The 23,527-nt window shown below is 31.0% G+C and overlaps 1 long non-coding RNA gene across 3 annotated transcripts; it reads left to right on the top strand.

Moving 5' to 3' along the window:
* Positions 1–13,610: 13,610 nt before the first annotated feature.
* On the top strand, positions 13,611–21,200 carry LOC132759660 (uncharacterized). 3 transcript variants are annotated; one of them, XR_009629753.1, is made up of 5 exons: positions 13,611–13,869; positions 15,017–15,193; positions 15,738–15,853; positions 18,061–18,165; positions 20,692–21,197. It is a non-coding gene; the product is annotated as an uncharacterized LOC132759660 (long non-coding RNA). The 3 variants fall into 3 exon arrangements; XR_009629754.1 differs by lacking the exon at positions 13,611–13,869 and having other exon boundaries at positions 14,066–15,230; positions 20,692–21,200; XR_009629752.1 differs by lacking the exon at positions 13,611–13,869 and having other exon boundaries at positions 14,066–15,193; positions 20,692–21,199.
* The last annotated feature ends 2,327 nt before the right edge of the window (positions 21,201–23,527 follow it).

Below are 23,527 nucleotides of genomic sequence, written 5' to 3'. Positions count from 1 at the left end.
AGTTCAAACTAGTAAGACGTAATAATATTTCATTCTCTGCATTTGTTTTTAATGTACAACAAAGCTAAAGGGTGGCTGGTAAAGCATGTACTTTGTCAACAGTAATCACTGTAAAAAAGACATGATAAAAGATAACTGTTAATAATTTATAACCTCGACACATCTTTCCATAGATCAGTGTCTCAATAGCAATGCATAATTTACTTTTAATCATTACTACCTGTAATTAAAAACATTATTCATTGACTGTAATCCAATTTATATTTTATACTAGAGAATTATAGATACGAGATAGATGTCGTGTTTACAATCCTGAAATCCTTGAAAAATATATCTGACTGATACCTGCTTTCATATCAATGAATACAATTGAGCTAACTTTCAAATTGCTGATTGAATGTTTTAGAAAAATAATTGTAGTACATTTGTATATGAAAAGCACTAATTTAATCTTAACCATTTACACCCTTATATTTGATTTGTAGTCAAAAATCTGTAGAAAATCTAGTAGCGTGTAAACTATCTAAAGAAAATGATACCTAAAGAACGACCGAAAAAGCAAAAATGAAAATGTTGCAGGCTTGGTATGATTGAGCCTGATCATGGACCGTACTGGAAATTGCAAGCAAACGTCAACGCCCCTAGCGTTAATAACAACAGGAATGCTCTGTTTCATATGTTTGTATATTCATTGTTCATATGAAATTATATTGTTCTTGTTCAAAGCCTTATAAATATTATATGATATTCGAATCACTTCTCTAGTCAAGTAAAGTCTTAATTAATAATATAATTTGATAAATACATACAGTGCATGGTGTTTTATTTAAGATAAGATTGCATCCCATGCAAAGATTGGAAAAATAAGACAAATGTGATCTATGCCGTTACTTGCATACAAAAATATATATCAGCATTTTCTTATATACAAGTATATATAATTAACAACATTTAATGCTTTTAACTCACACTTGAGCCGTCTGAAATATTAAGTTTGCGAACATTTTTTTCGGAACAACAAAGTGTTTCTGTAAATAAAGTGATTTTTCTTTCTATTTTAAATAGTTTCAAAGTTATTCAAAGATGATATTTCTTTAAAACGAAAATTGCTACTTAGTATATACGCATATATTAATATCATAATTATATTTGTCAGGTCCAACGTTAGACTCACATCCACGTGCTTGCTGGTACATGTGTTTCTTCATCTGACGGCAAGGATAATTCACTGTTTTCATGATAACTTTTCAAAATATCAATTTTATTTTCATCTCGGGAAGTATGATGTCTTCGTGTTTTAGTTTTGGTCATTGGCATACTGACATCAGTGTAATATGGATTTAATGATATATTGTTCTGATTGTAATAAGATTTAGAGTTTTCAGGATCAGCCGCATCGTCATTATATAGAAAAAGAGAAGGCTCACTGCACCTCCTTATCTCACTGTAGAACAAAGATGTATGTATACCTACCTCATCTAGAGAACTTGCGCTTTTCTTAATAATGTCACTTAATAAACCACGTTTATTTTTCTTACGTTTCACTGGGTTCGAAAATGGTTTCTTATTCAACATATCGGATTGGTCGTTGTTTATGTCCGCACAATGTTTTATCACAGATTGTCTTTGAGAAACAACATTTTGCTGATTCTGTCGAATAGGTTTATTACCTAAAATATATTCCCTATATTTTTGCGGGACAGTGTGATGTTTGTTATCAAAAGTATTATTTATTTTAGCAGTCTTTACTTTTTCAATTGTATCTACTACTTCTTCGCCTGGCTGTCTTAATATAACATTTGCATGCATATCTGCGTGTAAAACTTGTTTTCTTGCTACCACAGATTGCAAGTATATATCATGGTCGCTCTGTTCTAATGTATCATCTTGTCTTGTCTCAGCCCAGTCAGCGTAAGATATATTCGGTTTATTATCATTGTCATTTCCGCTATCAATTATGAAAGAATCAGCATCGTCTTCTTCTCCGAAACCTCCGTTGTAATTTTCTGCATCGGCATTCATGAACGACGAATCCACGCTATGTGTGTTCGTTAAAATTGACCTGAAAAAAGTAAATGTTATGAACGTTTTTCTTCCGTTATGATTTGTAGATAAAACGTAGTAGACAGCACCATTTGAACATTTGTTGAATTATCAAACTTTCACCGCTGACTTAGAAGTTATTTAAAATTAGTATTCGGTCACTTGCGATACTTGGTTATGACTGGTTAGCTAATCAGGAAATCCAGTTATGCGACCGCTAAGATATGACCAAACAATGTTACGATCAGCGTAAAAATCAATCAGTAAAACAAAACAAACAATAGAGCGTCCGTTATTCCAAACAATTTCCTTATCTTACCTAGCTCTTGTAATCTTCTTATCAAACATGTCTAAATCAGGTCGCAGAAATCTAAAAAATCTGTTATATTCTGCTTCCTTCTTCCTTCTCATCATCAGCCGCCGGTGATAGAACGCAAACGACACTGCCAGGAATAGAAGTAATCCGAGTGCAGTGATGGTTGAAAATAACCAGCCAAATGACGGCTTGGCTCTACCGTCATCCGTGTTACTTGTCATCTGCATGGACAAGAAAGAAAAAATAATAAAGATATGAAGTAATTAACAGCTCATGGTAAGGGAACCGAGCTATACAATAACTGAAATAAATAAATAAACAAACTAGATATAAAACCTTTGATATTAAGTAACACTAACATGTATAAAATATACCGGTACTAAAAAACCAAAGGTTTTTTGTCAAATACTTTATAAACCCATTTTAATTCTTTTTACGACAAAGAATGTACCGAGAGAACTAACACTGCTGTGCTTTTATAGAAATCAATTTGATACACTTTATATGCAGCGTGAAATTATCTTATAACAAGTATTTGATCAAACCAATGTTTTAATCAATAATCAATGAATACATAAATCTGCCTTTAACTGTTTTGAAACGACTGCTTGGAACAAATAGATTATTCCGCATGTATATTTGGTCTTCTAAAAGTGTTGATTAGAATTGCTTTTCAATACTTTGAATGTTAGAGTCGTCAGCTAAAAGAAATGCAGCATTTTATAAAGAAATATATAATGAGTGGCCCTTGGTGTAGAAATATATCTTCTATCGTCATTTTTCACTTTGTTTTATCATGGAATATTTATTACATTCAAGCACAACCGCATTACAAATTATAAGGTTCATACTCATCTCTATAATAGGGGTTACAAATGTCTGGATCTAATATAATATGTGGTTATTATACATTGTTTAGTACAATACTGAATTCTATTGGACGTGTACACAGCTGTCAAGCATATAAGTGCTATCCGAGTCTGATAAAGATTTTGCAGTTGTGTACGAGTTTAATAGAATCAGTATTTGTCTTAGCCACGTTAAATGATTTTCCTTCATTTCACACCACCATTTTTAACATTTTGACAGAATTTTGTTGGTTCAGTTACAATAAGAATTTAATATGAATTTTTGACTGTCAAAAACGAAATTAGAACGGGGCTAAATGGAATGCAATACATGTGTATGTATTTGTTATGAAACTTTTGGAGCCTGGAAATAAAAACTATGTTATATGGGGTGTGATATGGATTTGATATGAACTTTTTGGACTCTAGAAATGAAAAAGAGGCGAGATTGATAAGATTTGATCTAATAATTATTTCTATCGGAAAACCAAGACGTTCAAAGGCTGTAAATGCGTTAGTTATATTTTTAAGTTATGAAATAAACATTGTTATTAAACTATTGTTAAATCTTTAACAATTCTATTTTATTCTCGTAACTTGGTCTTCGTTATAATTCATTCAGTAGGTAATTTATCAATCGTTTCTGCCTTTCAAGCAATTTGAAACCTAATTATTTCTACAAAAAGAGATTTCTTTTTTAAACCTTAAATGAAAACATATTAAACGCTTGTATTTTTTCAGCTTTTAAACATTTAATTTTATCATTTTGATAAAAATGATCGATATTGGTAATCATCATGAAAATAATACATGTAGTTAAAACTTGAATGATGTCATATACATACATGTATATAAATAAATAAATTAATAAATCAATAAATTAATACATAGATAAAAAATAAATAAATAAATAAATAAATAAATAAATAAATAAATAAATAAATAAATAAATGAATAAATAAATAATTATATTAATAACAATTATGATAAATATCAAAATACAAGATTCATATCAATGCAATTTGTAACTTAATATTATAATCGAGATATTTTTATATGATCATGGTATAAATTAAATAGAATTTATTACGCCTTGCCATAAACAAAAATATACCATATTCTCCCTATATCTTTACAATACTAATTATAATATCTTCAAATCAAAGCAAAAGCCTTGACTTTTTTGCACAAACTTCAATAATATCAAAACACACATGACATTGATTCAAACTTTAAAAGCAAATCAATAAAATAAACAAAAAAATATATCCTACCACTGTTGCATTGCTCATCATGATTGTGGTATCCAACAGTGCTTTAAATAAATCATTTTAGTACTATCCTACTTATCAATGAATACTTGCGCTTTTACATGTTTTACACTGCCCATATTAATGCTCATAATTTTAATAATACGATTTGTTTTCATTAATTTATACTCTATGGTTATGAAAAATAAGAAATAACAGAAAGAAGCGTTCTGAGTAAAAAATCCCCTCTCAAACAGAATACACAATTCTGAAAAGCAAAATAAGTAGCTGCCGTGTGATATATAATTCAAGCAGAATATTGATTTTAGATGATAGTTTGACGTTAGTGTCCATGTGATATGCATTTACTCACGAAGGTTTAAAACTAAAACAATGTTTTTTCATTCCATATGTTTATAAGTTCCATACAAACAACACAAACAGTAGGGACATTCAGCCTTAGTAGTAATGTCTTTGCGCTGCAGATCGATATTCATTTATTTAACGAACCGTGTCCACCATTTTGCATTGCTAAATCATCTGTTTAAAACTATACATCTTGTTGCCCTTTCAAGACAAATCAACTGAAGTAACTTCTAGGATTAGAACCGTCTACCTGCGACATCTTTATCGATTGACCGTCTCTATTCAAAAGTACGGTCTAGTTGTTTTCTTGTGCTTTTCTTTGACAATGCTTCATGAATAACAAACAGTATGATAAACAAGATCAACGAGAACGTGCGACGTCCAATGAACGCAACCCCCACACGACCCAGCGGCAAAGAGGCAATGAGGACCCCTTTGGAAACAATAGTAACCGACAAGGAAATTAAAGATAACAAAAAATGATTAATAAAAAGGCCCACAAAGTAAAAAGACACAGGAGTAGGGGGCGGTGGGGCAAATTAAAATAATAAAAGTAGGGGCAAAGGAAAGATACTTACCGTAGACGAGAAAACAACAAGATACACAAAGAAAAGTGTCACCAAAACAGTATGAAACAAAAAGACACATGGAAGCCAGTGAGTATTAACGTCTTTCAGAGGTTTAAATACAACATACTTTGATGCATTGGCAATGCATGTAGAAAAAAGGACACATCATCACGTTAAACAGGCTTTTACGTGTTAAAAATGCTGTTTGTATTAATCTGACAAATGTTCAGATTTATTTATATCTTTCATGTAGATCTAATGACCACCGTATATGTTTCGCCTTCTTTATACGTAATTCAAGGTATTTTTAGCCATGTACTCAAACCGGTTTTTACAGATAGGCATTAGAAGTTTCAAGATACCGTTAACTGTGGAAATTAAACTTATTGTTTATTTTGTTATAAAAAATGTTTGAAGTAATTTTTAACAAATTATTTTAAAATAATTGAGTCAATTGGTTATGGGACAAGAATCGTTCGCCAGTTTTTAATCAGATTGGTGTTTATATTAAATGGCAAGACATTACTACAATCTGGCACTTAATCCAAACAAACAAAAACATCGTTATGATTATATGAATTAATATATTTACTATTATTTATGGTATTCTCTCATTTTTACATTATCTTAGCACATGCACATGTGGTCGAGGTTGAAAAATTGAAATAATTTATTGGTGATATCAAATAAATGATAAAAGATAACAATACAAATTTATTAAGTATAAAGTTATACTAAATGGAGCAGATTTTTTTTTGATTAAAAAGCACCACAAATAAATCCTTTCACCCTTCACAACTCATAAGATGGTAAACATAATTAAGTCTATTTATGATTTGAATAAATCAGAAGCGATCGCCTCACTCTGTTTTAACTAATAACAAATTAGGTTAACATAAACAAAAACGCGCAACGTATAGTCGTTCCTCGTAAAATTATAATTATATTTGTTACATGCACGTACATGGACATAAATTTAAGAGAACAGGTAACCCGTGAAAATGAACATCTTCATGAAAAAGGCTTTGGATATATATTAACCTAACCTATATTATTCATGTCATGTCAAACACCAAAGTCAATATTTTTAGCCAGTTGATCAATCATGTTCAAGGTTAAACATATATTTCTACCTTTTCTAAAAGAAGAAAGACATATTGATCAGTTGATGTATCACGAGGCAAAGACTTCTAAAATATTTACGTTTTCGATGCATCAAAGGCTTGTGTTAAAGCAACATTTCCTGAAATACATTGACATTATCATTAATAGAAACGAAAGTTATTATGTTGCGAAAATGAAAGAAAGACAACAATTAGTGCATGTTTTCTGTACTTGGACTATAAAGTAGATCAATATGAAATTCATTTTATATCGGTCCTAATTATTTTACAATAATGAATATTGATCCGTGCACTATCTCCAGCACCCGTAAACTTTCAGAATTGTAACACGAGATGTACCGGAAATTTCCTGAAGTTTGCCCTTCAATTTGTAAAAAGGCACTTATAATCCTTCCCGGTAATGCCCGTGACAAATAACCGTTGATGCACTATACTCTTGTATATTTAAACATGATTTTATCAAATTAAATACAAAAGTTGAATAAAGAAGGAGATAACGCTTTTGATATACAGTTGTTAAATTATTTTACTAATTTAAAAACAAATTGATTCTTTTTTATATTCACTGGTGTAATTGTTACCATTTATTCTAGTAACATCTTTAATGCAAATTACGTATATAAATGAGAACTATGATGGTCGAGTTAAATTGATTTCTGATATGAAACTTTCCTCGGACGTAGCAAACATCTTCAACATTCAGTGAAGTGAGGTAATATAAATTCATTAAGTCTGAAACTGCAAAATAAGAACGAAAAGATATTTCGGAAAACGGAATAAAAAAGTAAGACAGAAAAACTTATGTTTTCAAAAGTGTATTCTTGCATGGACAACAAGCATATTTATTTATGTCTGAAAAAGGACATCATTCATTGATAATATATATCACTATTGAGTTCTTCCAACATCTGCACTAGTTTGTAAAGTTCATCAGTTGCAGAAAATCACTGTCGTTTATCTGAAAATATAAATCTTCTACAGGGCACATTTTGGCATAATTGATTATGCTCTGGTTGATAATGTATTATGTCTTTAATTTCAAGCGACGTCACGTTTTGTTAACGTGTGATGTCTCGTCATTACTGCATCCCACGAGGGGCAAAGTATGTCTGCAAGCGTCTCAATTAATGTTTAGTAACAGAAAACAGTGGATTTTTAATTTATACTTCGTTAGTGCAACTGCAGCTTTGCTTTTTTTAATATTTAGTTTTTTTCACTCTTCTCTTAATTATAAAGAGTACATTTGAGCATCAGATCTTCTCTTGTCCACATGCATGTCTTGTACAATCCCGGCCCGTTTATCACTGAAGTATCTCTTTATTTGCGGATACAAGTCTTTTATATCTCTTTTTTCTATATCCTTTGTATTGCAAAGAATCATACTTTTGTCTGCCACTTTGAATCATAATGTCATTGTAAGTTAATCATCAACATTTTAATGTGTACGATACATGTGTATACATTTTGCTTCTCCTTGTCTGCTGTGCTTGAGTTCTTGCAATGTAATAAAATTTTTCCCGTTGTTGAATATATGTGACAGTGTATGATCGACTATCAGAGAAGAACACGTTCCATGAGCTCTCTTTGCCATATATTGTTGTCCTTAGTATATGTACGATTTTAACAAAGTAACTTCCAAGTCAAATAATAACTCTGATTCAATTCATGTACTCTTCGAAGTTGTAAATTAATTTTAACTAAAATTCGAAATGAGTATTGTTCATCGCATTTGCACAATTTAATGTTTAACTTTCAACGTCCAGAAAAGTGGAACCATCAAAACTGCATTTGAATATTACAAAAACGACAATATTAATGAACATTGAAAACAAGAAAAGAAAGAGAAAAGAGGACACAATTTTTTCAGCAATATGGAATTGATCAAGGAGATTTTAGGGGCGGTGGTGGGGTGTCTCCCCTCAAATCCTTGACTTTCCCTTTGTGTTGTTTTGGCGTTTAACCAGCGGGTGGAGTACTGCTTCTGTATCAGCTGTGCCTTCATTCCTGTGAAAATAACAACAAAATAATCTTTAGGTTAATGTGATGAACGATAACAACACTATAATTGACGAAAAGTTACAAATCAGTTATAATTGGGCCCTCCTGTCCATTACTTAAAAGGGAGTCCATAACAATGCTGTCAAAACAAGGTTATGATGAAATGAAATGCTGTTGTTTTCGGCTTGCTTTCACCCCCTTTGGCAAATTAGACAAACTTTCACCACATCATGATATCGTTTAGATATGTTTTCGTTTACGACTTCTTGGTTCTTAAAGGTATATATAGCTCTGCCCCGTAAAATTACGAAATGTACAAAGTGAAACGATGCATGACATGTATTAATATAAATTAATAAATAATTACAGTCAAATTGGTCCCAACTTAAACCGACTCTAAATCCAAATGCCTCAAAAGGTAAGACCGGCTCCAGTTCCAAATCGGCAAAAAGTTAGATCGGTCGCAAAATATTTTAATAGGATAACATTTGATTTTACATCAAATTTAAAACATCTGACAACCTACTCGTACAGTTTTGACCGTATACATGATATTGCACGACCGTGTTGCCTTATACAAACAATGTCTGCGTAACCTCGAGGGCGTCTTTTTACTACAAACAGTTCTTAATATTATATTCGTGTAGCTTCATTACTTAATTTATAGAACTCATTAATTAAATAATATAATGCTCGCCATAATATAATGCTGGCGGCATCCGTTTTTGCGTATTTGATTGTAGTGAACGAATCTCATTTCAAGCGTAAAATCATTAGGAGCAGTCTACGAAAATTGTTCTGCGCATGCTCCGTTTCAAAAATACGACTTAACTTAAACGAAAAATTAACATCGAAGTGAACAAATCGGGTACAAAGAAGAAAAAACGGAAAATATCATGATTTACGTTACTTAGCCCTACGTGGATGTTTCATTCCGTTTCAATCTTTTAAATTGTATAAATCGATTACTGTATTGTTTTCTGATTTCATGTTCGGATAAATAGTAACAGTGAATTTTACGGGTGCACTTATTATATGACCGAGTGAACCGTGCACCGACAATTAGCCGCTCCTTAAACTTTTGAACCGGTATGACTAAATAACGGAACGGAGATTTTTTGGCGGAAATGGCACACATTTTACTCAAGATTTTCCTCAAATATTGTGGTTGGAGGCACGCACCTTTATAAATTGTTTATTTAAATCAAATGATATAAACATTTTTTATGTAAATCTGGGACTTAAAATTGTAAAATTGTTTGAATTAACAAACTTTTTGCCCGTTTTGGAAAATGTAGAGGAAATGTTTCCATATACTTACCAAAACATTAACCGAAAATGTGCTTATTGAATTTTATTAGTTCTAAACTTTTATTGAGATACTGCCTTAATTATGTCTAATATACATGTGTATATAATTTATTTTTAAATTTAGTTTGATGACATAACATAAATTGTTCCCTTTTAGAAAAAGTATCCCTAATGTGCCAAGAAAAAAGTCCATTTCTCCGGCATATAATCATTCAAACATTAAAAAAATGAAGTGTAAAACAAACTTTCATTATGATACTATATTCAATATATATTGTTAAATAATTGTAACTTTATAAGCATTCATTGTGTCTTTTATGCAAAAATATCCCAAAATTTTTTCGAATTAAACAAATCTTCCACAGCAGCAAACTAGTTTGAATCATGGGATAGAACACTTAGCATACTAAGCCCCGCCTAAGTAAGCACGAATGTCTGATAAAGCGTTATCATCTTGATTAAACTAGACTATAGTGTAGTGGAAGGGATCAGCTTCCCTGTGAATGTCACTTGTAAATAGTGCATATGCTTAATCCTCCTTATAAATGTATATGTAATATTGGAAATAGATTTTAAAGTCTTCAGGACATGCAACCGTATAGAGGATATTGGAATGAGTGTAGGTTTAATACTAAATTTATTGAACTCGTTGAATAAAACAATATTATGCGAGCCTCTATTGACGCGCTAACATTAGCGCGCTTCAACGCTATGTTTATAGATCTACGTTGCGTCAAAGTGTTTTTACACTAGTGTAATATTGTTTTTATTAAATAGAGGATATTGAATGAGTGTAGGGTTTAATACTAAATTTATTGAAAGAGTTGAATAAAATTATATTATGCGAGCCCGGGCTTTGACTTGCCCGGCTATACGTCTACACGTGAAAATCAAATAAAAACAATTATATATAAAAATATATATAGAATTCTATACATATCAATGAAATTTTCAGTGTCAGTTCTAGCTAAGCTCCGCCATTTACAATGTAACTCATTTTATTATATGATCTAAATATAGCTGCAATCTCATTGCGTCCAAACAGTAGTCAACAGAACTTTTATAAAATCATATTTACTGGGTGTAGTATCATATTCACTGGCTGAATCGGATTTTCCCAGTCTAAAATAAAGATTGAGGATCATACACCGTAGACTGTTAATAACTCGTGTTGATTAAAAATAATTGTTGCTTTTTGTTCTTTATGCATATTTCTCGATTAAAATATCGTTACTTTTTACTATTATACTTAAAGGCTACACCGCAATGATGAGTATAAAACTTGAATTACTTTTGTATGCGCAGCGTTCGCGTAATCGTTGGACGCCTTACACGTGCGTCTTTTTTTTCCACGCTCCAACGAGGCAAAATTTGTACATGTATATAATGTTGTACTTTTTGTGATTTTTTTATTTCTTAGCCTATTCATATAATAAAACAATTATTGACTAAGTGAGCCATTGAATATGATGTGATATTCACCGGCAGAAAGTCATATTGACCTCGGCTATCGCCTCGGTCAATATGTCATCTGCCGGTGAATATCACATCATATTCAATGGCTCACTAGTCAATAATTGTATAGTAAAAGGCGATGTATTCCGATAACGGAACAAATCTCAACTTTTCTGATTAATAATAATCGTCGAGTGTTCCGAGTGAAAACGGAAGCGGGTACATGTAATACCGAATGACACTTTTAAAACGGAAAAATGAAAGGATTTTTTTACCGACTTCTCCGTTCATAGGCTTTGCCTAATTTCATATTACACGTCATACATGTTATCTAAGAGCGCTACAGCCCTCGCGGGGCATTCGGCCTCGTTCGGACTTTCCGGGTATGAATATTTTTTATTTTCTACTTTTTCAATCTGTTTTTTTTAAATTTTGTTTTTTTAGTCTGATGCTGATTTTTTTTTAAAAATAAGTCAGTGTTCATGTTATTTACTTTTTTGTTCACATTTGTTACAATCTCACGAATGTGTTTCCTATTCTAATTAAAATCTGGGACCAAAAATATATTATTATTCCAATTAAAATATACAAACCAGGGTATAATTTTTTTTAACTAACGCAGAGATATAGATAAATCTACATCTCTGATAAACGTTATTGCTATGACAAAACTGGTAATATCTTTTTCGAGATACTATTTGATGCATTCTGAATCAAAGGCCTAACTTGTGTGCAAGATTTCAGATTATTCGCTCACTCCATTTTTTCAGTATAAGTGCAAAATGACCCTAAAATGAAAAGTGGTTAAACGTTTTAAACCCAAATCGGACAAGAATTACACAAAATCGCGGATTTATAATATTATATTACATTGTAATTAAGATCCGTGACAAAATAGAATTTATATCTAAATCAAATCAGAGTATAAATATTCATTATATACCTATAAATTAAATATTGAGAAATATTAATGAAATAAAAATGCTTATTTTCATTTTCGTATTTTCACTGTAAAAAAGTATTTTAGTGAAACATATTTTCCGTGTTTTCACTGGTGTCTTGCCGGACTACTTTCTTTTAAATTCTGCCAGTACACAAAATTTAAGGATTTAAAAATAGAGACAAATGTACATAATAAACAGAAAATTCAATTTTTTTTTCTATAAATACATGATTTATTTTCATCTTGTGGCATGAAAATTATCACATTTCACTCTTGGCTACCGCCACTCATGAAATATTTATTTTCATACTACTTGATAAAAATAAATGATGTTTTTACAGGAAAAAAAACTTGAATATCCTCTATATATTTTTAAGATCTTTTGCATATTTGTCTGTTTTAAATGTACATGCAGTTTATCTATGTAAGAATGTATTTTTTTATGTGTTTAGGTTTTAGGACCTCTGTGGAGCTCCTTTAATTAAATACCTTAACAAACTTATATAATATAAACCGTTTTTAACTTTAAGGTCCCAGCTTTTTTCAATATTTCATTTTGTTGTTCTTGCGTCTTAATGCTCGAACGACGAATAAAACTGTTTCGCGCATGTCACGTGATGGTGTGCCAACCACGTTAACTTTATGGTCCTTCCGAATAATCCAGGCGGGGAACAATAGTTTTATATAAATACATAACAAATTGAATCGTGTGACTGAAAAGAGATCAGAACATGTTTTGCTGGCGTCTTTAACGGATTAGTTTAGTAAATTTTTTTTGGTGAGAATCAATCAGTGGTTAAACATGCAAGATTGTCCTGGAGCGCTTAAGATTCAAGGTCGAGTGATTTTCCATGCACTTTACTGTTAGCTACATTTGCGTAAAGTTTGTGAGAGGCATGTGATGGGAGGTTTGGAATTGTTTTTTTTTATTTTAGGACGTCGAAGAACTAAGTATCAATAAAATTTGTAAGTTGCTTTATATTTTATTAAAACTATATAGCCGAAACGTAATATTATTACACATGAAAATCGGGAAAGCGTTACTGTTTTTTTTAAGGAAAAAATGTAAATATTTCACAGAAAATCCGGCAAATGTTATTGTACCACATAAAATTTGTAAATTATCAAATATTTTTCGTAGGTACAATTTGTTTGACCTAAAGTTAAATTTTCCATGAATAAGAACTTTAATTATAAATTGGCATTAATCATAAGAATTATACATGTTAAACTTTTAATTTTTCATGTGACGTTTCTATTATAGTTAACGGTATTTTTACCATTATGATCATTATTCATATTTACTTACCATTGTAGCCATCTATACTAAATTAAAGTGGTAGCAAAGGGCAAATTACTGGTTTCATGTTGAAAACCAGATAATACAATAGCTAACATATGATTTTTTAACAAAACATTGTCATAGATAATTGGCTTATGATATAAAACAAAATACAGATATGAATAATTGATAGTTGGCATATGAGATCTAACAAGGTATTGACACGGATGATTGACGTGTGATATGTAAAAATGATGGCCATGTTGATGACAATGTTGTTGTTTATGGTAATGTTGATGAGGACGTCCATGGGTGTAACAATGATGATGAAATGACGTTGTTCAAGGTAGTGAGCAATCATCAGGTAAATCTAGTTATTTATAGAAACTAGCTTTTTTAGAAACTAGTTATTTTTAGACAAATGAGTTTTAACTTTTCAGCGTAAGTTTTATCAGTTTCAGAAGATGAAATTTCAAAAGGAACCAATGAACTTGCAAGTAATCATACTATATCGGGCCATGCTTGTGGAACAAGGACAGCACACATTATGCAACGTAAAAACAGCATACTTATTTAATTCAATTTACATTTGGAAAATTTGACATTATAAGAAATTTGATATACATATATACATGTAAATGGTATTATGTCAGTAACTGAAATTGCGTAGAATTACAAAATTTTATTTTAGAAATGAAGATTTTTTTTTCAAAATTGAAAACTATGTTTTATGTTTATGTATATTGACGATATTTTGTGTGCATTGTTTATATCGATTTTGGTTGTTTTGGTTTCTTTCTCAAATTTTTGGAGTTGGTGTGTGATTGGGGTTATTCGATTTGGGTTCGGTGTTTTAGTTTGTCTCTTTGTGGGAGTTGTTTATGTGTGTTATGGTAGTTTTTCTTTGTCTTTGTTGGAGTTGTTAATGTCATTTGTGTGTTATGGTAGTTTTTCTTTGTCGAAAATTCAGGCCTTATTTCTGAATAGTTTGGGAATTGGTGGTCGATAAGACAGTTGATTCTTTGCTGATACATTGTGATCGATTTGAAAATTTTGGATTTTGTTATACTAGTCGAATTATTATTATTCATCATTTCAAATAGTTATATCAATTTCATTAGAAATGGGAGACACATTTATAGTTATATTGAATTTTTAGATGTACAATACCCAATTTTGTATAATTATATTGATGTTTAATATGAGTAATGTGATATTTTTGATAATTATATAAATATATAGGTGGAGAATGCGAAAAATATATTAAAGATAACATTGATTCTTTTCGATTTAGAACGTGACATTTTTGGGTGTTGAATGCGACATTTTTAACAATTATATATACTGATTATTTTAGATGCAGAATGCGACATTTTAGACTAGTATAATATTATTGTTCTTTGGTTTTTCGTTTGTTTTCAGATGGCGTAAGAAAACATCACTGGATTACTTTTGAAAGACAAAACTAGATAAAATTGTATATTTCTAAATATTACCACTATATATTTCAGACTATTGTTCGATTGATGGTAAAAAAATGTTTATTGATCATTGAGCAGACGTAAAGCAGGAAATGGCGGGAAGAATCCTAGCAGACGACAGTTGTCGCGCAGATGCAATCATGCACCATATCAGACTGCCCGAAATTACAGGCTGGCCTAGCTCTATACTGGACTCGCTTTCAGCAGGTTAGGGTTTTGAAAAAGGAAATCATAACTTTGTAATGTATGTCTTGTTTACTTTTTGAAAAATAAACTTTCGTGTCAATGTAATAATTATGTTGACATATCATTATTGTCTAATGTTTCATAATGAACCATTTTTAGCCCAACTGTTTGAAAAACGAGTAAGGGCTATTTTAGTCACTTGGTCGTCTGTTCTTGTAAAACACTTCGTTTTGCATATGTTTTGTGTGTAACTTCCTACCTCAGAATTCATTATGATTGTGTAACGGGGAACATAATCTAAACACCTTTAACTTTAAACTAGATTTTGATTTATATAATTACATGTATGCCACTTAGTTAACTTGATTTAAAGCAGTCATGTTTAAAATAATAATTTAAGTTTACAATATATTCTTATCAAATGAGCATAATAATGCTGAGTTATGGGTCATTAAGAACATTTCAGTAATTTAAACAAATAACTTATAATCTTAGTTACAATTATTTTTAAAATGCTAAAAAATGTAACATTTGTTCGACCATGTTACCAATAGTGTATCCACAGGTAGCAGACGACAATAAATTTTAAAGTGGAAATTTGCGACTTCCGGTGTGTCTGCTACTCGATGTTGTGATCTCAGTTACTTCCCCTGACGTTCAGTATATGAAATGAGGGTCGAGGTAAGATATTTTGAAGAAATACAAATTTTAGCTAAACATAGAACAATACATTTTACAGATAAGGGTTTGTGAGTCGCTGATTACACCTTTAACTCTGCAAAATATTTTAAATGGACTTGCCCATCTTCAAATCTGGACAAAACCATTACTCATTTTAAGGGAAAATTTCAAAATATGTACTGACTTAATATCGAATAGTGCAGATCATGAGCAGATGTCAAGGATATGCCGACTGATTTTGGTCTGCACTGGTCGCACGGGTACATGTATATTATGTTGGCACTAGAAGGCTGAGAGTTAATCAACATATTGTACCACACAAAATAATCAGAAAGTACTGATTACAGTTCATTAATAATGACAACTTTTAATTTGGTACAATGTTTGTATTTTGAAAGCATGTTAATTTCAGATGGAACATGACTTTTTGTAATTATTGTTGCTTTTCTAGAAAAAAAAATGAACTGAACATAATATAAAGAACTATTCTTTCCGAGATCACTCGCTTCCTTAAAGTATTACAATCTAAATACAAAAAAATATACATTCAATAACTTAATTCACGAATAGGTAAAAAATATCGGCACTACATTAGTGATTGTGCCGAAGAAAGGGAGAAGAAATGGTGGGAAGAATCCTAGCAGACGACAGTTGTCGCGCAGATGCAATCATGCACCATATCAGACTGCCCGAAATTACAGGCTGGCCTAGCTCTATACTGGACTCGCTGTCAGCAGGTTAGGGTTTTGAAAAAGGAAATCATTACTTTGTAATGTATGTCTTGTTTACTTTTTGAAAAATAAACTTTCGTGTCAAAGTAATAATTATGTTGACATATCATTATTGTCTAATGTTTCATAATGAACCATTTTTAGCCCAACTGTTTGAAAAACGAGTAAGGGCTATTTCAGTCACTTGGTCGTCTGTTCTTGTAAAACACTTCGTTTTGCATATGTTTTATGTGTAACTTTCTACCTCAGAATTCATTATGATTGTGTAACGGGGAACATAATCTAAACACGTTCAACTTTAAACTAAATTATGATTTATATAATTACATGTATGCCACTTGATTTAAAGCAGTCATGTTTAAAATAATGATATATAAGTTTACAATATATTCTTATCAAATGAGCATACTGTAATACTGCTGTGTTATGGGTCATTAAGAACATATCAGTAATTTAAACAAATAACTTATAACCTTAGTGAAAATTATTTTTTAAATGCTAAAAAATGTAACATTTGTTCGACCATGTTACCAATTGTGTATCCACAGGTAGCAGACGAGTGGAAATTTGCGACTTCCGGTGTGTCTGCTACTCGATGTTGTGATCTCAGTTACTTCCCCTGACGTTCAGTAGATGAAATGAGGTTCGAGGTAAGATATTTTGAAGAAATACAAATTTTAGCTACACATAGAACAATACATTTTACAGCTAAGGTTTTGTGAGTCGCTGATTACACCTTTAACTCTGCAAATATTTTAAATGGACTTGCCCATCTTCAAATCTGGACAAATTTAAACCATTACTCATTTTAAGAGAAAATTTCAAAATACATGTATGTACTGACTTAATATCGAATAGTGCAGATCATGAACAGATGTCAAGGATATGCAAAGTGATTTTGGTTTGCACTGGTCGCTCAGGTACATGTATATTATGTTGGCACTAGAAGGCTGAGAGTTAATCAACATATTGTACCACACAAAATACTAGTAATCAGAAAGTACTGATTACAGTTCATTAATAATGACAACTTTTAATTTGGTACAATGTTTGTATTTTGAAAGCATGTTAATTTCAAATGGATCATGACTTTTTGTAATTTTTGTTGCTTTTCTAGAAAAAAATGAACTGAACATAATATAAAGAACTAGTCTTTCCGAGATTGCTCGCTTCCTTAAAGTATTACAATCTAAATACAAAAAAAATACACATTCAATAACTTTATTCACGAATAGGTCAAAATATCGGCACTACATTAGTGATTGTGTCGGAGGAGGGGAGATAATTATGAATGTATTACAAATAAGGGAGATAAAAATATCCCTTATTATAATTATACTATAAAATATCATAATTATTTCTAATGCATAATGTGTGTTTTGTAATGAACTGGTGACTTTGATTGTGGCACTCCGATAACATCTTAATTTTCAATCTATAAATAGATATTTTTTTTAACCTATATTTCAATTTCAGGATTTGAAATTAGGAAAGAACGAAAGATATGAAATGAGCACCGGCAAACTGATCTTGGCATGTTACATCCTTATCACAGAACTGGAACCTTCTGATTAAGATGAGGTAATAGTAGGTTTTATGAATATATGTAAAGATTTGTTTCTAAGCCTGCTGAAAGCGAAAGTCATTAGTCTTTGCCTCCAGAATAGAGCCCGGCCAGCCTGCACATTTGTGCAGTTTGACCAGCCTCTTTACTGTTTGCTTACTTCCAATTTTCATTTTCATGTGATAATTAGTTATAATAATTTATAATGGACTGTTCCTTAAATAAAATATGGAAAAGTTCATTGAATAATTTCAGCAGGTTAAAGCAGCATGCCTCCAGTCTTAATGTAAATTTTGAAAATGTATCTAAAAGAAAAATATAGTGTAGTGAACAAGGAAAGTAATTAACACATTACAAACAGCATTTACAGTCTACTTAAATTACCAAAAAGGCCAAAATATACAATGATAGCCATTACTGCGTTAGTCACGCAGTAGAAATATGGTAATAAGTACTGCGACTTCGGTCGTTAAAGACATTTAGCACTTAAATAATTACTTGAATCTTAAATATTTTTACTTCTCTTAAAATCTGAGTATATTTTTTTTGTTTTTCTTGAAATATTTTTGGTTCATTTGGAGGCATGCAGCTTTAAGGCTTGTTTAAAGCTCTTGAATGAGACGTGTATTCATTTGGTCCTGAAACAGTACAGCATTGTGAAAATTGTTTCTTGATCGGGTTTGATAATTTTTTTTTCTTTGCTTAACACAGAAGCAGTTACCTTTGTTGTTGTTATTAAGTCATGAATTGCTTTGGCCGAGTAAATACACGTACAACTACACTGGTATCGAACATTTTTATTCATTATTCAAATATGATAAAACTTTTTAAAGTTTTAGTTATAATAAAGGGCGTCCGTTACCGAGTGTTTGAATAAATTCATTGACTTCAAATCATTTCCCCCTTTTCTTTCACTATTATGGGCAGCGACTTTGAATTCATGAATAGTTTCATGTGCAGAAATGATCCACAGAGGTGATCCACAGCTAGCTAAATTGGCAGAGAAAATTGGTGGTTCTACTCGAGTGCCCCACCCTGTCTAAAATTATTTATAGAGGGCTATTTTGGACCTTCTTCCGCCAGTAAAGCGGAAAAATTTATTATTGTTTTTTATAAGTATCGTCGAGACAGTATCCATTCACCTACTAAATTAGTGTAATGGATCTGCCCTGCATTGAATTTGGAACAGTCCATTTGAAGTTTATGGAATTTCAATAACAAAATACAAATTTGAGCAGACAATAATAAATATAGCCTGGGCACGCAGTGCACGGACCATTATTGGTAAAGGGTTAAACCCAACCAGAATAATTGAACCATTGCAGTTAATAATATACTAGAAATAATAAGAGAATCGTCTAATGACATCAAGTGAATAAAAGCTTTATGACCACTATCTGAGTAAGACGTAATTATTTATTTGTGTATTCCTGAATTCTATTATGTGCACTTTTGAATAAGAGTAATGATAACATTTTTTTTTTAAAAATTTGGTGGTTCAACCCGTGCGTCTGCTGTCTATTGCAAGTGAAACGCAAAACGTTACAAGTGATGTGAATATTTTATACATTATACAAGTTAAATGTTGATGCTGCACATCAAAGACGCCGCCAGATGATGTGAACAGTCAATCAGCATTGAAAATCGTTCTCTATTACAGCTGAATATCCGAAGCACAAATCAATTTGTTCTCCGTGTTCTTGGTACGTGCTCGTTGTTTAATAATTAAGATGCATATGTTTGTAAAAGTAGAACCTAATGCACAAGGTAATGCCATGTCTGAAATTCTGAAATGTTTGTCTGTTGCGACAAAGATTGAAACAAAGATTGAAACGTCTGGTCAAAGCAAAATAAATTGGATAACAAGTAAAATTGAAATGATTGGTATACTTAAAATGAATTCAAGACAATATGTGCCGAGAATATGTCTATTTAAATATTGGTGAGAATTGCATAATGCTCGAATGATTTTGAGGACGAACAGTTCTGAAGTGATCTCCACTTACTGACCGTAGGACCGGAGCGTACTTTCTTAACGGTTGAGGGAGAACCGCCTCTCTGATAGTGGGCGTGGTTTAGGCTTTGTAACTTGTAATTTAATGATTCGATCAAAGTTGTCCTGGTTCCCTTCCGCCTCGTCAAAGAAAACTAAATGCTAGCATACGGAGCATCATATTAAATTTGGCGACATTATTATAGTTTCAAAACTTATATTTATTGGTCATTTATCTGAATAATCTTTTGCTTTTTGAAAACAGTTTTAGTGATTTAGTATTTTGTGTGGCAGATAAAATACTACTGTGTTTAAAGTTTGCGACCTTTAAAACAAATATTTTCACATTCAGCCATACTTTATTTTGCTAATAAGCTTTAAACATGCTTTAAAGCATTATTTGAACGTTATGATACTCATGTTTGCACTGCTTAATGTTGGAAAAAAATATTAATTTCTGAGGCATAATGTGCCTTTAACGAAAAACATTTGATTCAAAGTTGAATGTAATTTTTACAATGCATGTGTATCAGTGATCTTTACATTTCAGAAATACGGAACATGGTAAATTGAGCAGGTGAAGGAATGAATAAAACACCACCCTCTTTACAGTCAGCAAAATAACTATGCTTCCGGTTTGGAACTACTGCATGCCGTTACAACATATGTGACAAAGAGATTTTAATCCACCTGATACGATTTGGTATCTTTCTATAAATGTCATGTTCAACTTCTGAATGGTGTTTTTTTCTGCCAAGTTTAAGAAATATATTACCATGTAACTGTCTAATATTTATGGCAATTATGAAGTAATGAGTTTTTGGCGTAGTAATCAAAACCATAAAAGGTGTTAGCTCGAAAGGATTTTCTACATGAGCTTGAAAAAATAACACCTTCATAAATGCCGTGATGTGAACAGAATAGAAGGGATATTTTATTTGCTTTTTACATTTTACATCTTCTATTTACCAACACACAGTACCGTCAATGTATTGTAATGGCAATAATGAGTATAATTGCAATAATGAATAATGCACTTTTTTGCAATGTATATTTCAAGTGGTGTAATAAGTAAATATTTGATCAGGAATGTACTTTTATTAAGACTTAATATATATGCAAACATACTGTACCGTTAACATAATGGCATAAGTGAAATTGCAGAAATGAATGATGCGCATTTGTTACAATGTATATTTCAAGAAGTGTAATAAGTAACATTTAATAGTTAATAAAGACATACTAGGCCGTACAATGAGAAATAATGATAATTTAACAACGTCATGATAGAAACATCCATTTGAAATTTCTTAAGATTTAGAAAATAATAACACCACCAAGAATATCACCACTACCACCAAAAACAACATTAATGAAAGATAATTAAAGCTCCAACGATGAAATATTTCATCATTCAAAAACATACAATGATGAAAAAAATGAAATAAAATATTAAAATAATTGTAATAACGACCAGAAAAACAATAATGAAATAAAAGAATGAAATAACAATATGAATGAAATAAAATTAAAACAATAAAATGAAATAAAATAAACAATTATGAAATAAAATGAAAACAAAAATAATGAAATAAGATAAAATAAAAACAATAACATAGAATAAATAAAAACACACACAAAAAACGAAAATAAAAACAAATTGAAATAAGGTAACAAGAAATGGAATGGAAGAATAATATTGTCACAAGTGACCATTTAGTTGTTTACCTATAACATGCTTGACCTTAAAGTGACCAGCCTTTGCCACCAGTATGCAGCCAGGCCAACCTGCACGTCCGTTCAGATTGACCAGGCTCTAAACCGTTGGCTGACCAATTTCAAATTTGATTTTATTCAAGTTATATTCCCTAAATTGAGAATGAACGTATTCAGAAACGGAAGCTGGACAAGTCCGTTTCCGATAATATTATCAACCATATACATGATAATATAATGTGTTCCTTTATATTTTGAAGTATCATTTGTTTATTTTTTTTAATGCTTTAAATAAGGAGTCACAAAGGGCTACTTTATCATTTTCATTTCCAAGCATATCCTCCTGCCTTTCCATTGATACCCACTGCCTAACCATTAACATTTATCTTGATTACATATTGATCAACCGTGGGTATCCGACGATGCATGCGTTTATGCTTGTTTTTTTTATTGATTTTTTAATTGTTATTGTTGTTTTCAATTTTTATATGATCTGACAAAAAGTTAAAAAAAGGGGATGGGGCTATTATCATTTAGCTTTTGTTTGTTCGCTTTTGATACGTTATTCTATCATTTTTTAACTTAACTTGCCTGTTTTAAATTAAAGTTGTTTTTTTTTAAATTTATTTATAATATTAATGTATTTATTTATATTTTTATTTATTGTTTTGCAAATTACATCAAGCGAAAAGGGAGGTTACTTGTTTTAAAATACAGACTGATCTCCCCTGAAAATTCAAATGATAAGAACGGACCAAAGCAGACTTATTTTCAGTAAAACAAGACTTTATTTAGTATAAAATGATAAAAAAAGTCATTTTCCCGTCAGTTTACACTCCATTACCACTTGTTATTTTTTTCTAACTGATAACTCTCACACATCTTCGGCACTAACATTAACTTTTGGGGAAAATGACTTTAATAATGCTACTGTAAAACTTCCAACAAATATCAATCAAAAGTAATAACATTTGGTTGTAAAAATGTAGCTGTAAAAAGTATGTTTAATTATCAATAGGGAGAGTAGCCGCCCTTTGGTCTCAGACGTCATTTCAATTTTCAGGGGAGGTTACACCGTTACTTAATTATCAAAGGCAAGAGTGGTCTGCCTTTGGTCAAACTTGCTTTTACAAATTATTCTGCAATATTTTATTTACCATCAAAAACAATTTAAAGGAACACACTATAGTCAAGTCAAAATTAGATACTTCCTTTTTACAAGTATACAGAGCTTGAAATATTTCAACCAATTTTAGGGAAGATTTTATGATTAATGCTTCAATGATTATAATCTTCTCTTGAATAATACTTTAAATATCTTAACTTAGTTTGAGTCTGGAACAATACTTGAAATATCTTAACTTAGTTTGAGTCTCAAACAATACTTGAACTATCTTGACTAAGTTTGAGTCTGAATCAGTATTTGAAATATTTAACTTAGCTTGTGTCTTGAACAACACTTGAACTATTCTTAACTATCTTAACTTAGTTTGAGTCTTAAAGAATACATGAAATATCATAACTTAACTTAGTTTGAGTCTGGAACAACACTTGAACTATCTTTACTTAGTTTGAGTCTTGAACAATACTTAAAACATCTTTACTTTGTTTGAGTCTGGAACAATACATGAAATATCTTAACCTAATTTGAGTCTGAACAATACTTGAAA

This window comes from Ruditapes philippinarum, unplaced genomic scaffold (genome assembly GCF_026571515.1).
Source record: "Ruditapes philippinarum isolate M1 unplaced genomic scaffold, ASM2657151v2 ctg1151_1_1_1_1, whole genome shotgun sequence".
Taxonomy (NCBI): Eukaryota; Metazoa; Mollusca; class Bivalvia; order Venerida; family Veneridae; genus Ruditapes; species Ruditapes philippinarum.
The sequence above is the reverse complement of the archived record's forward strand: the minus strand, read 5'-3'. Positions and strand labels throughout refer to the sequence as shown.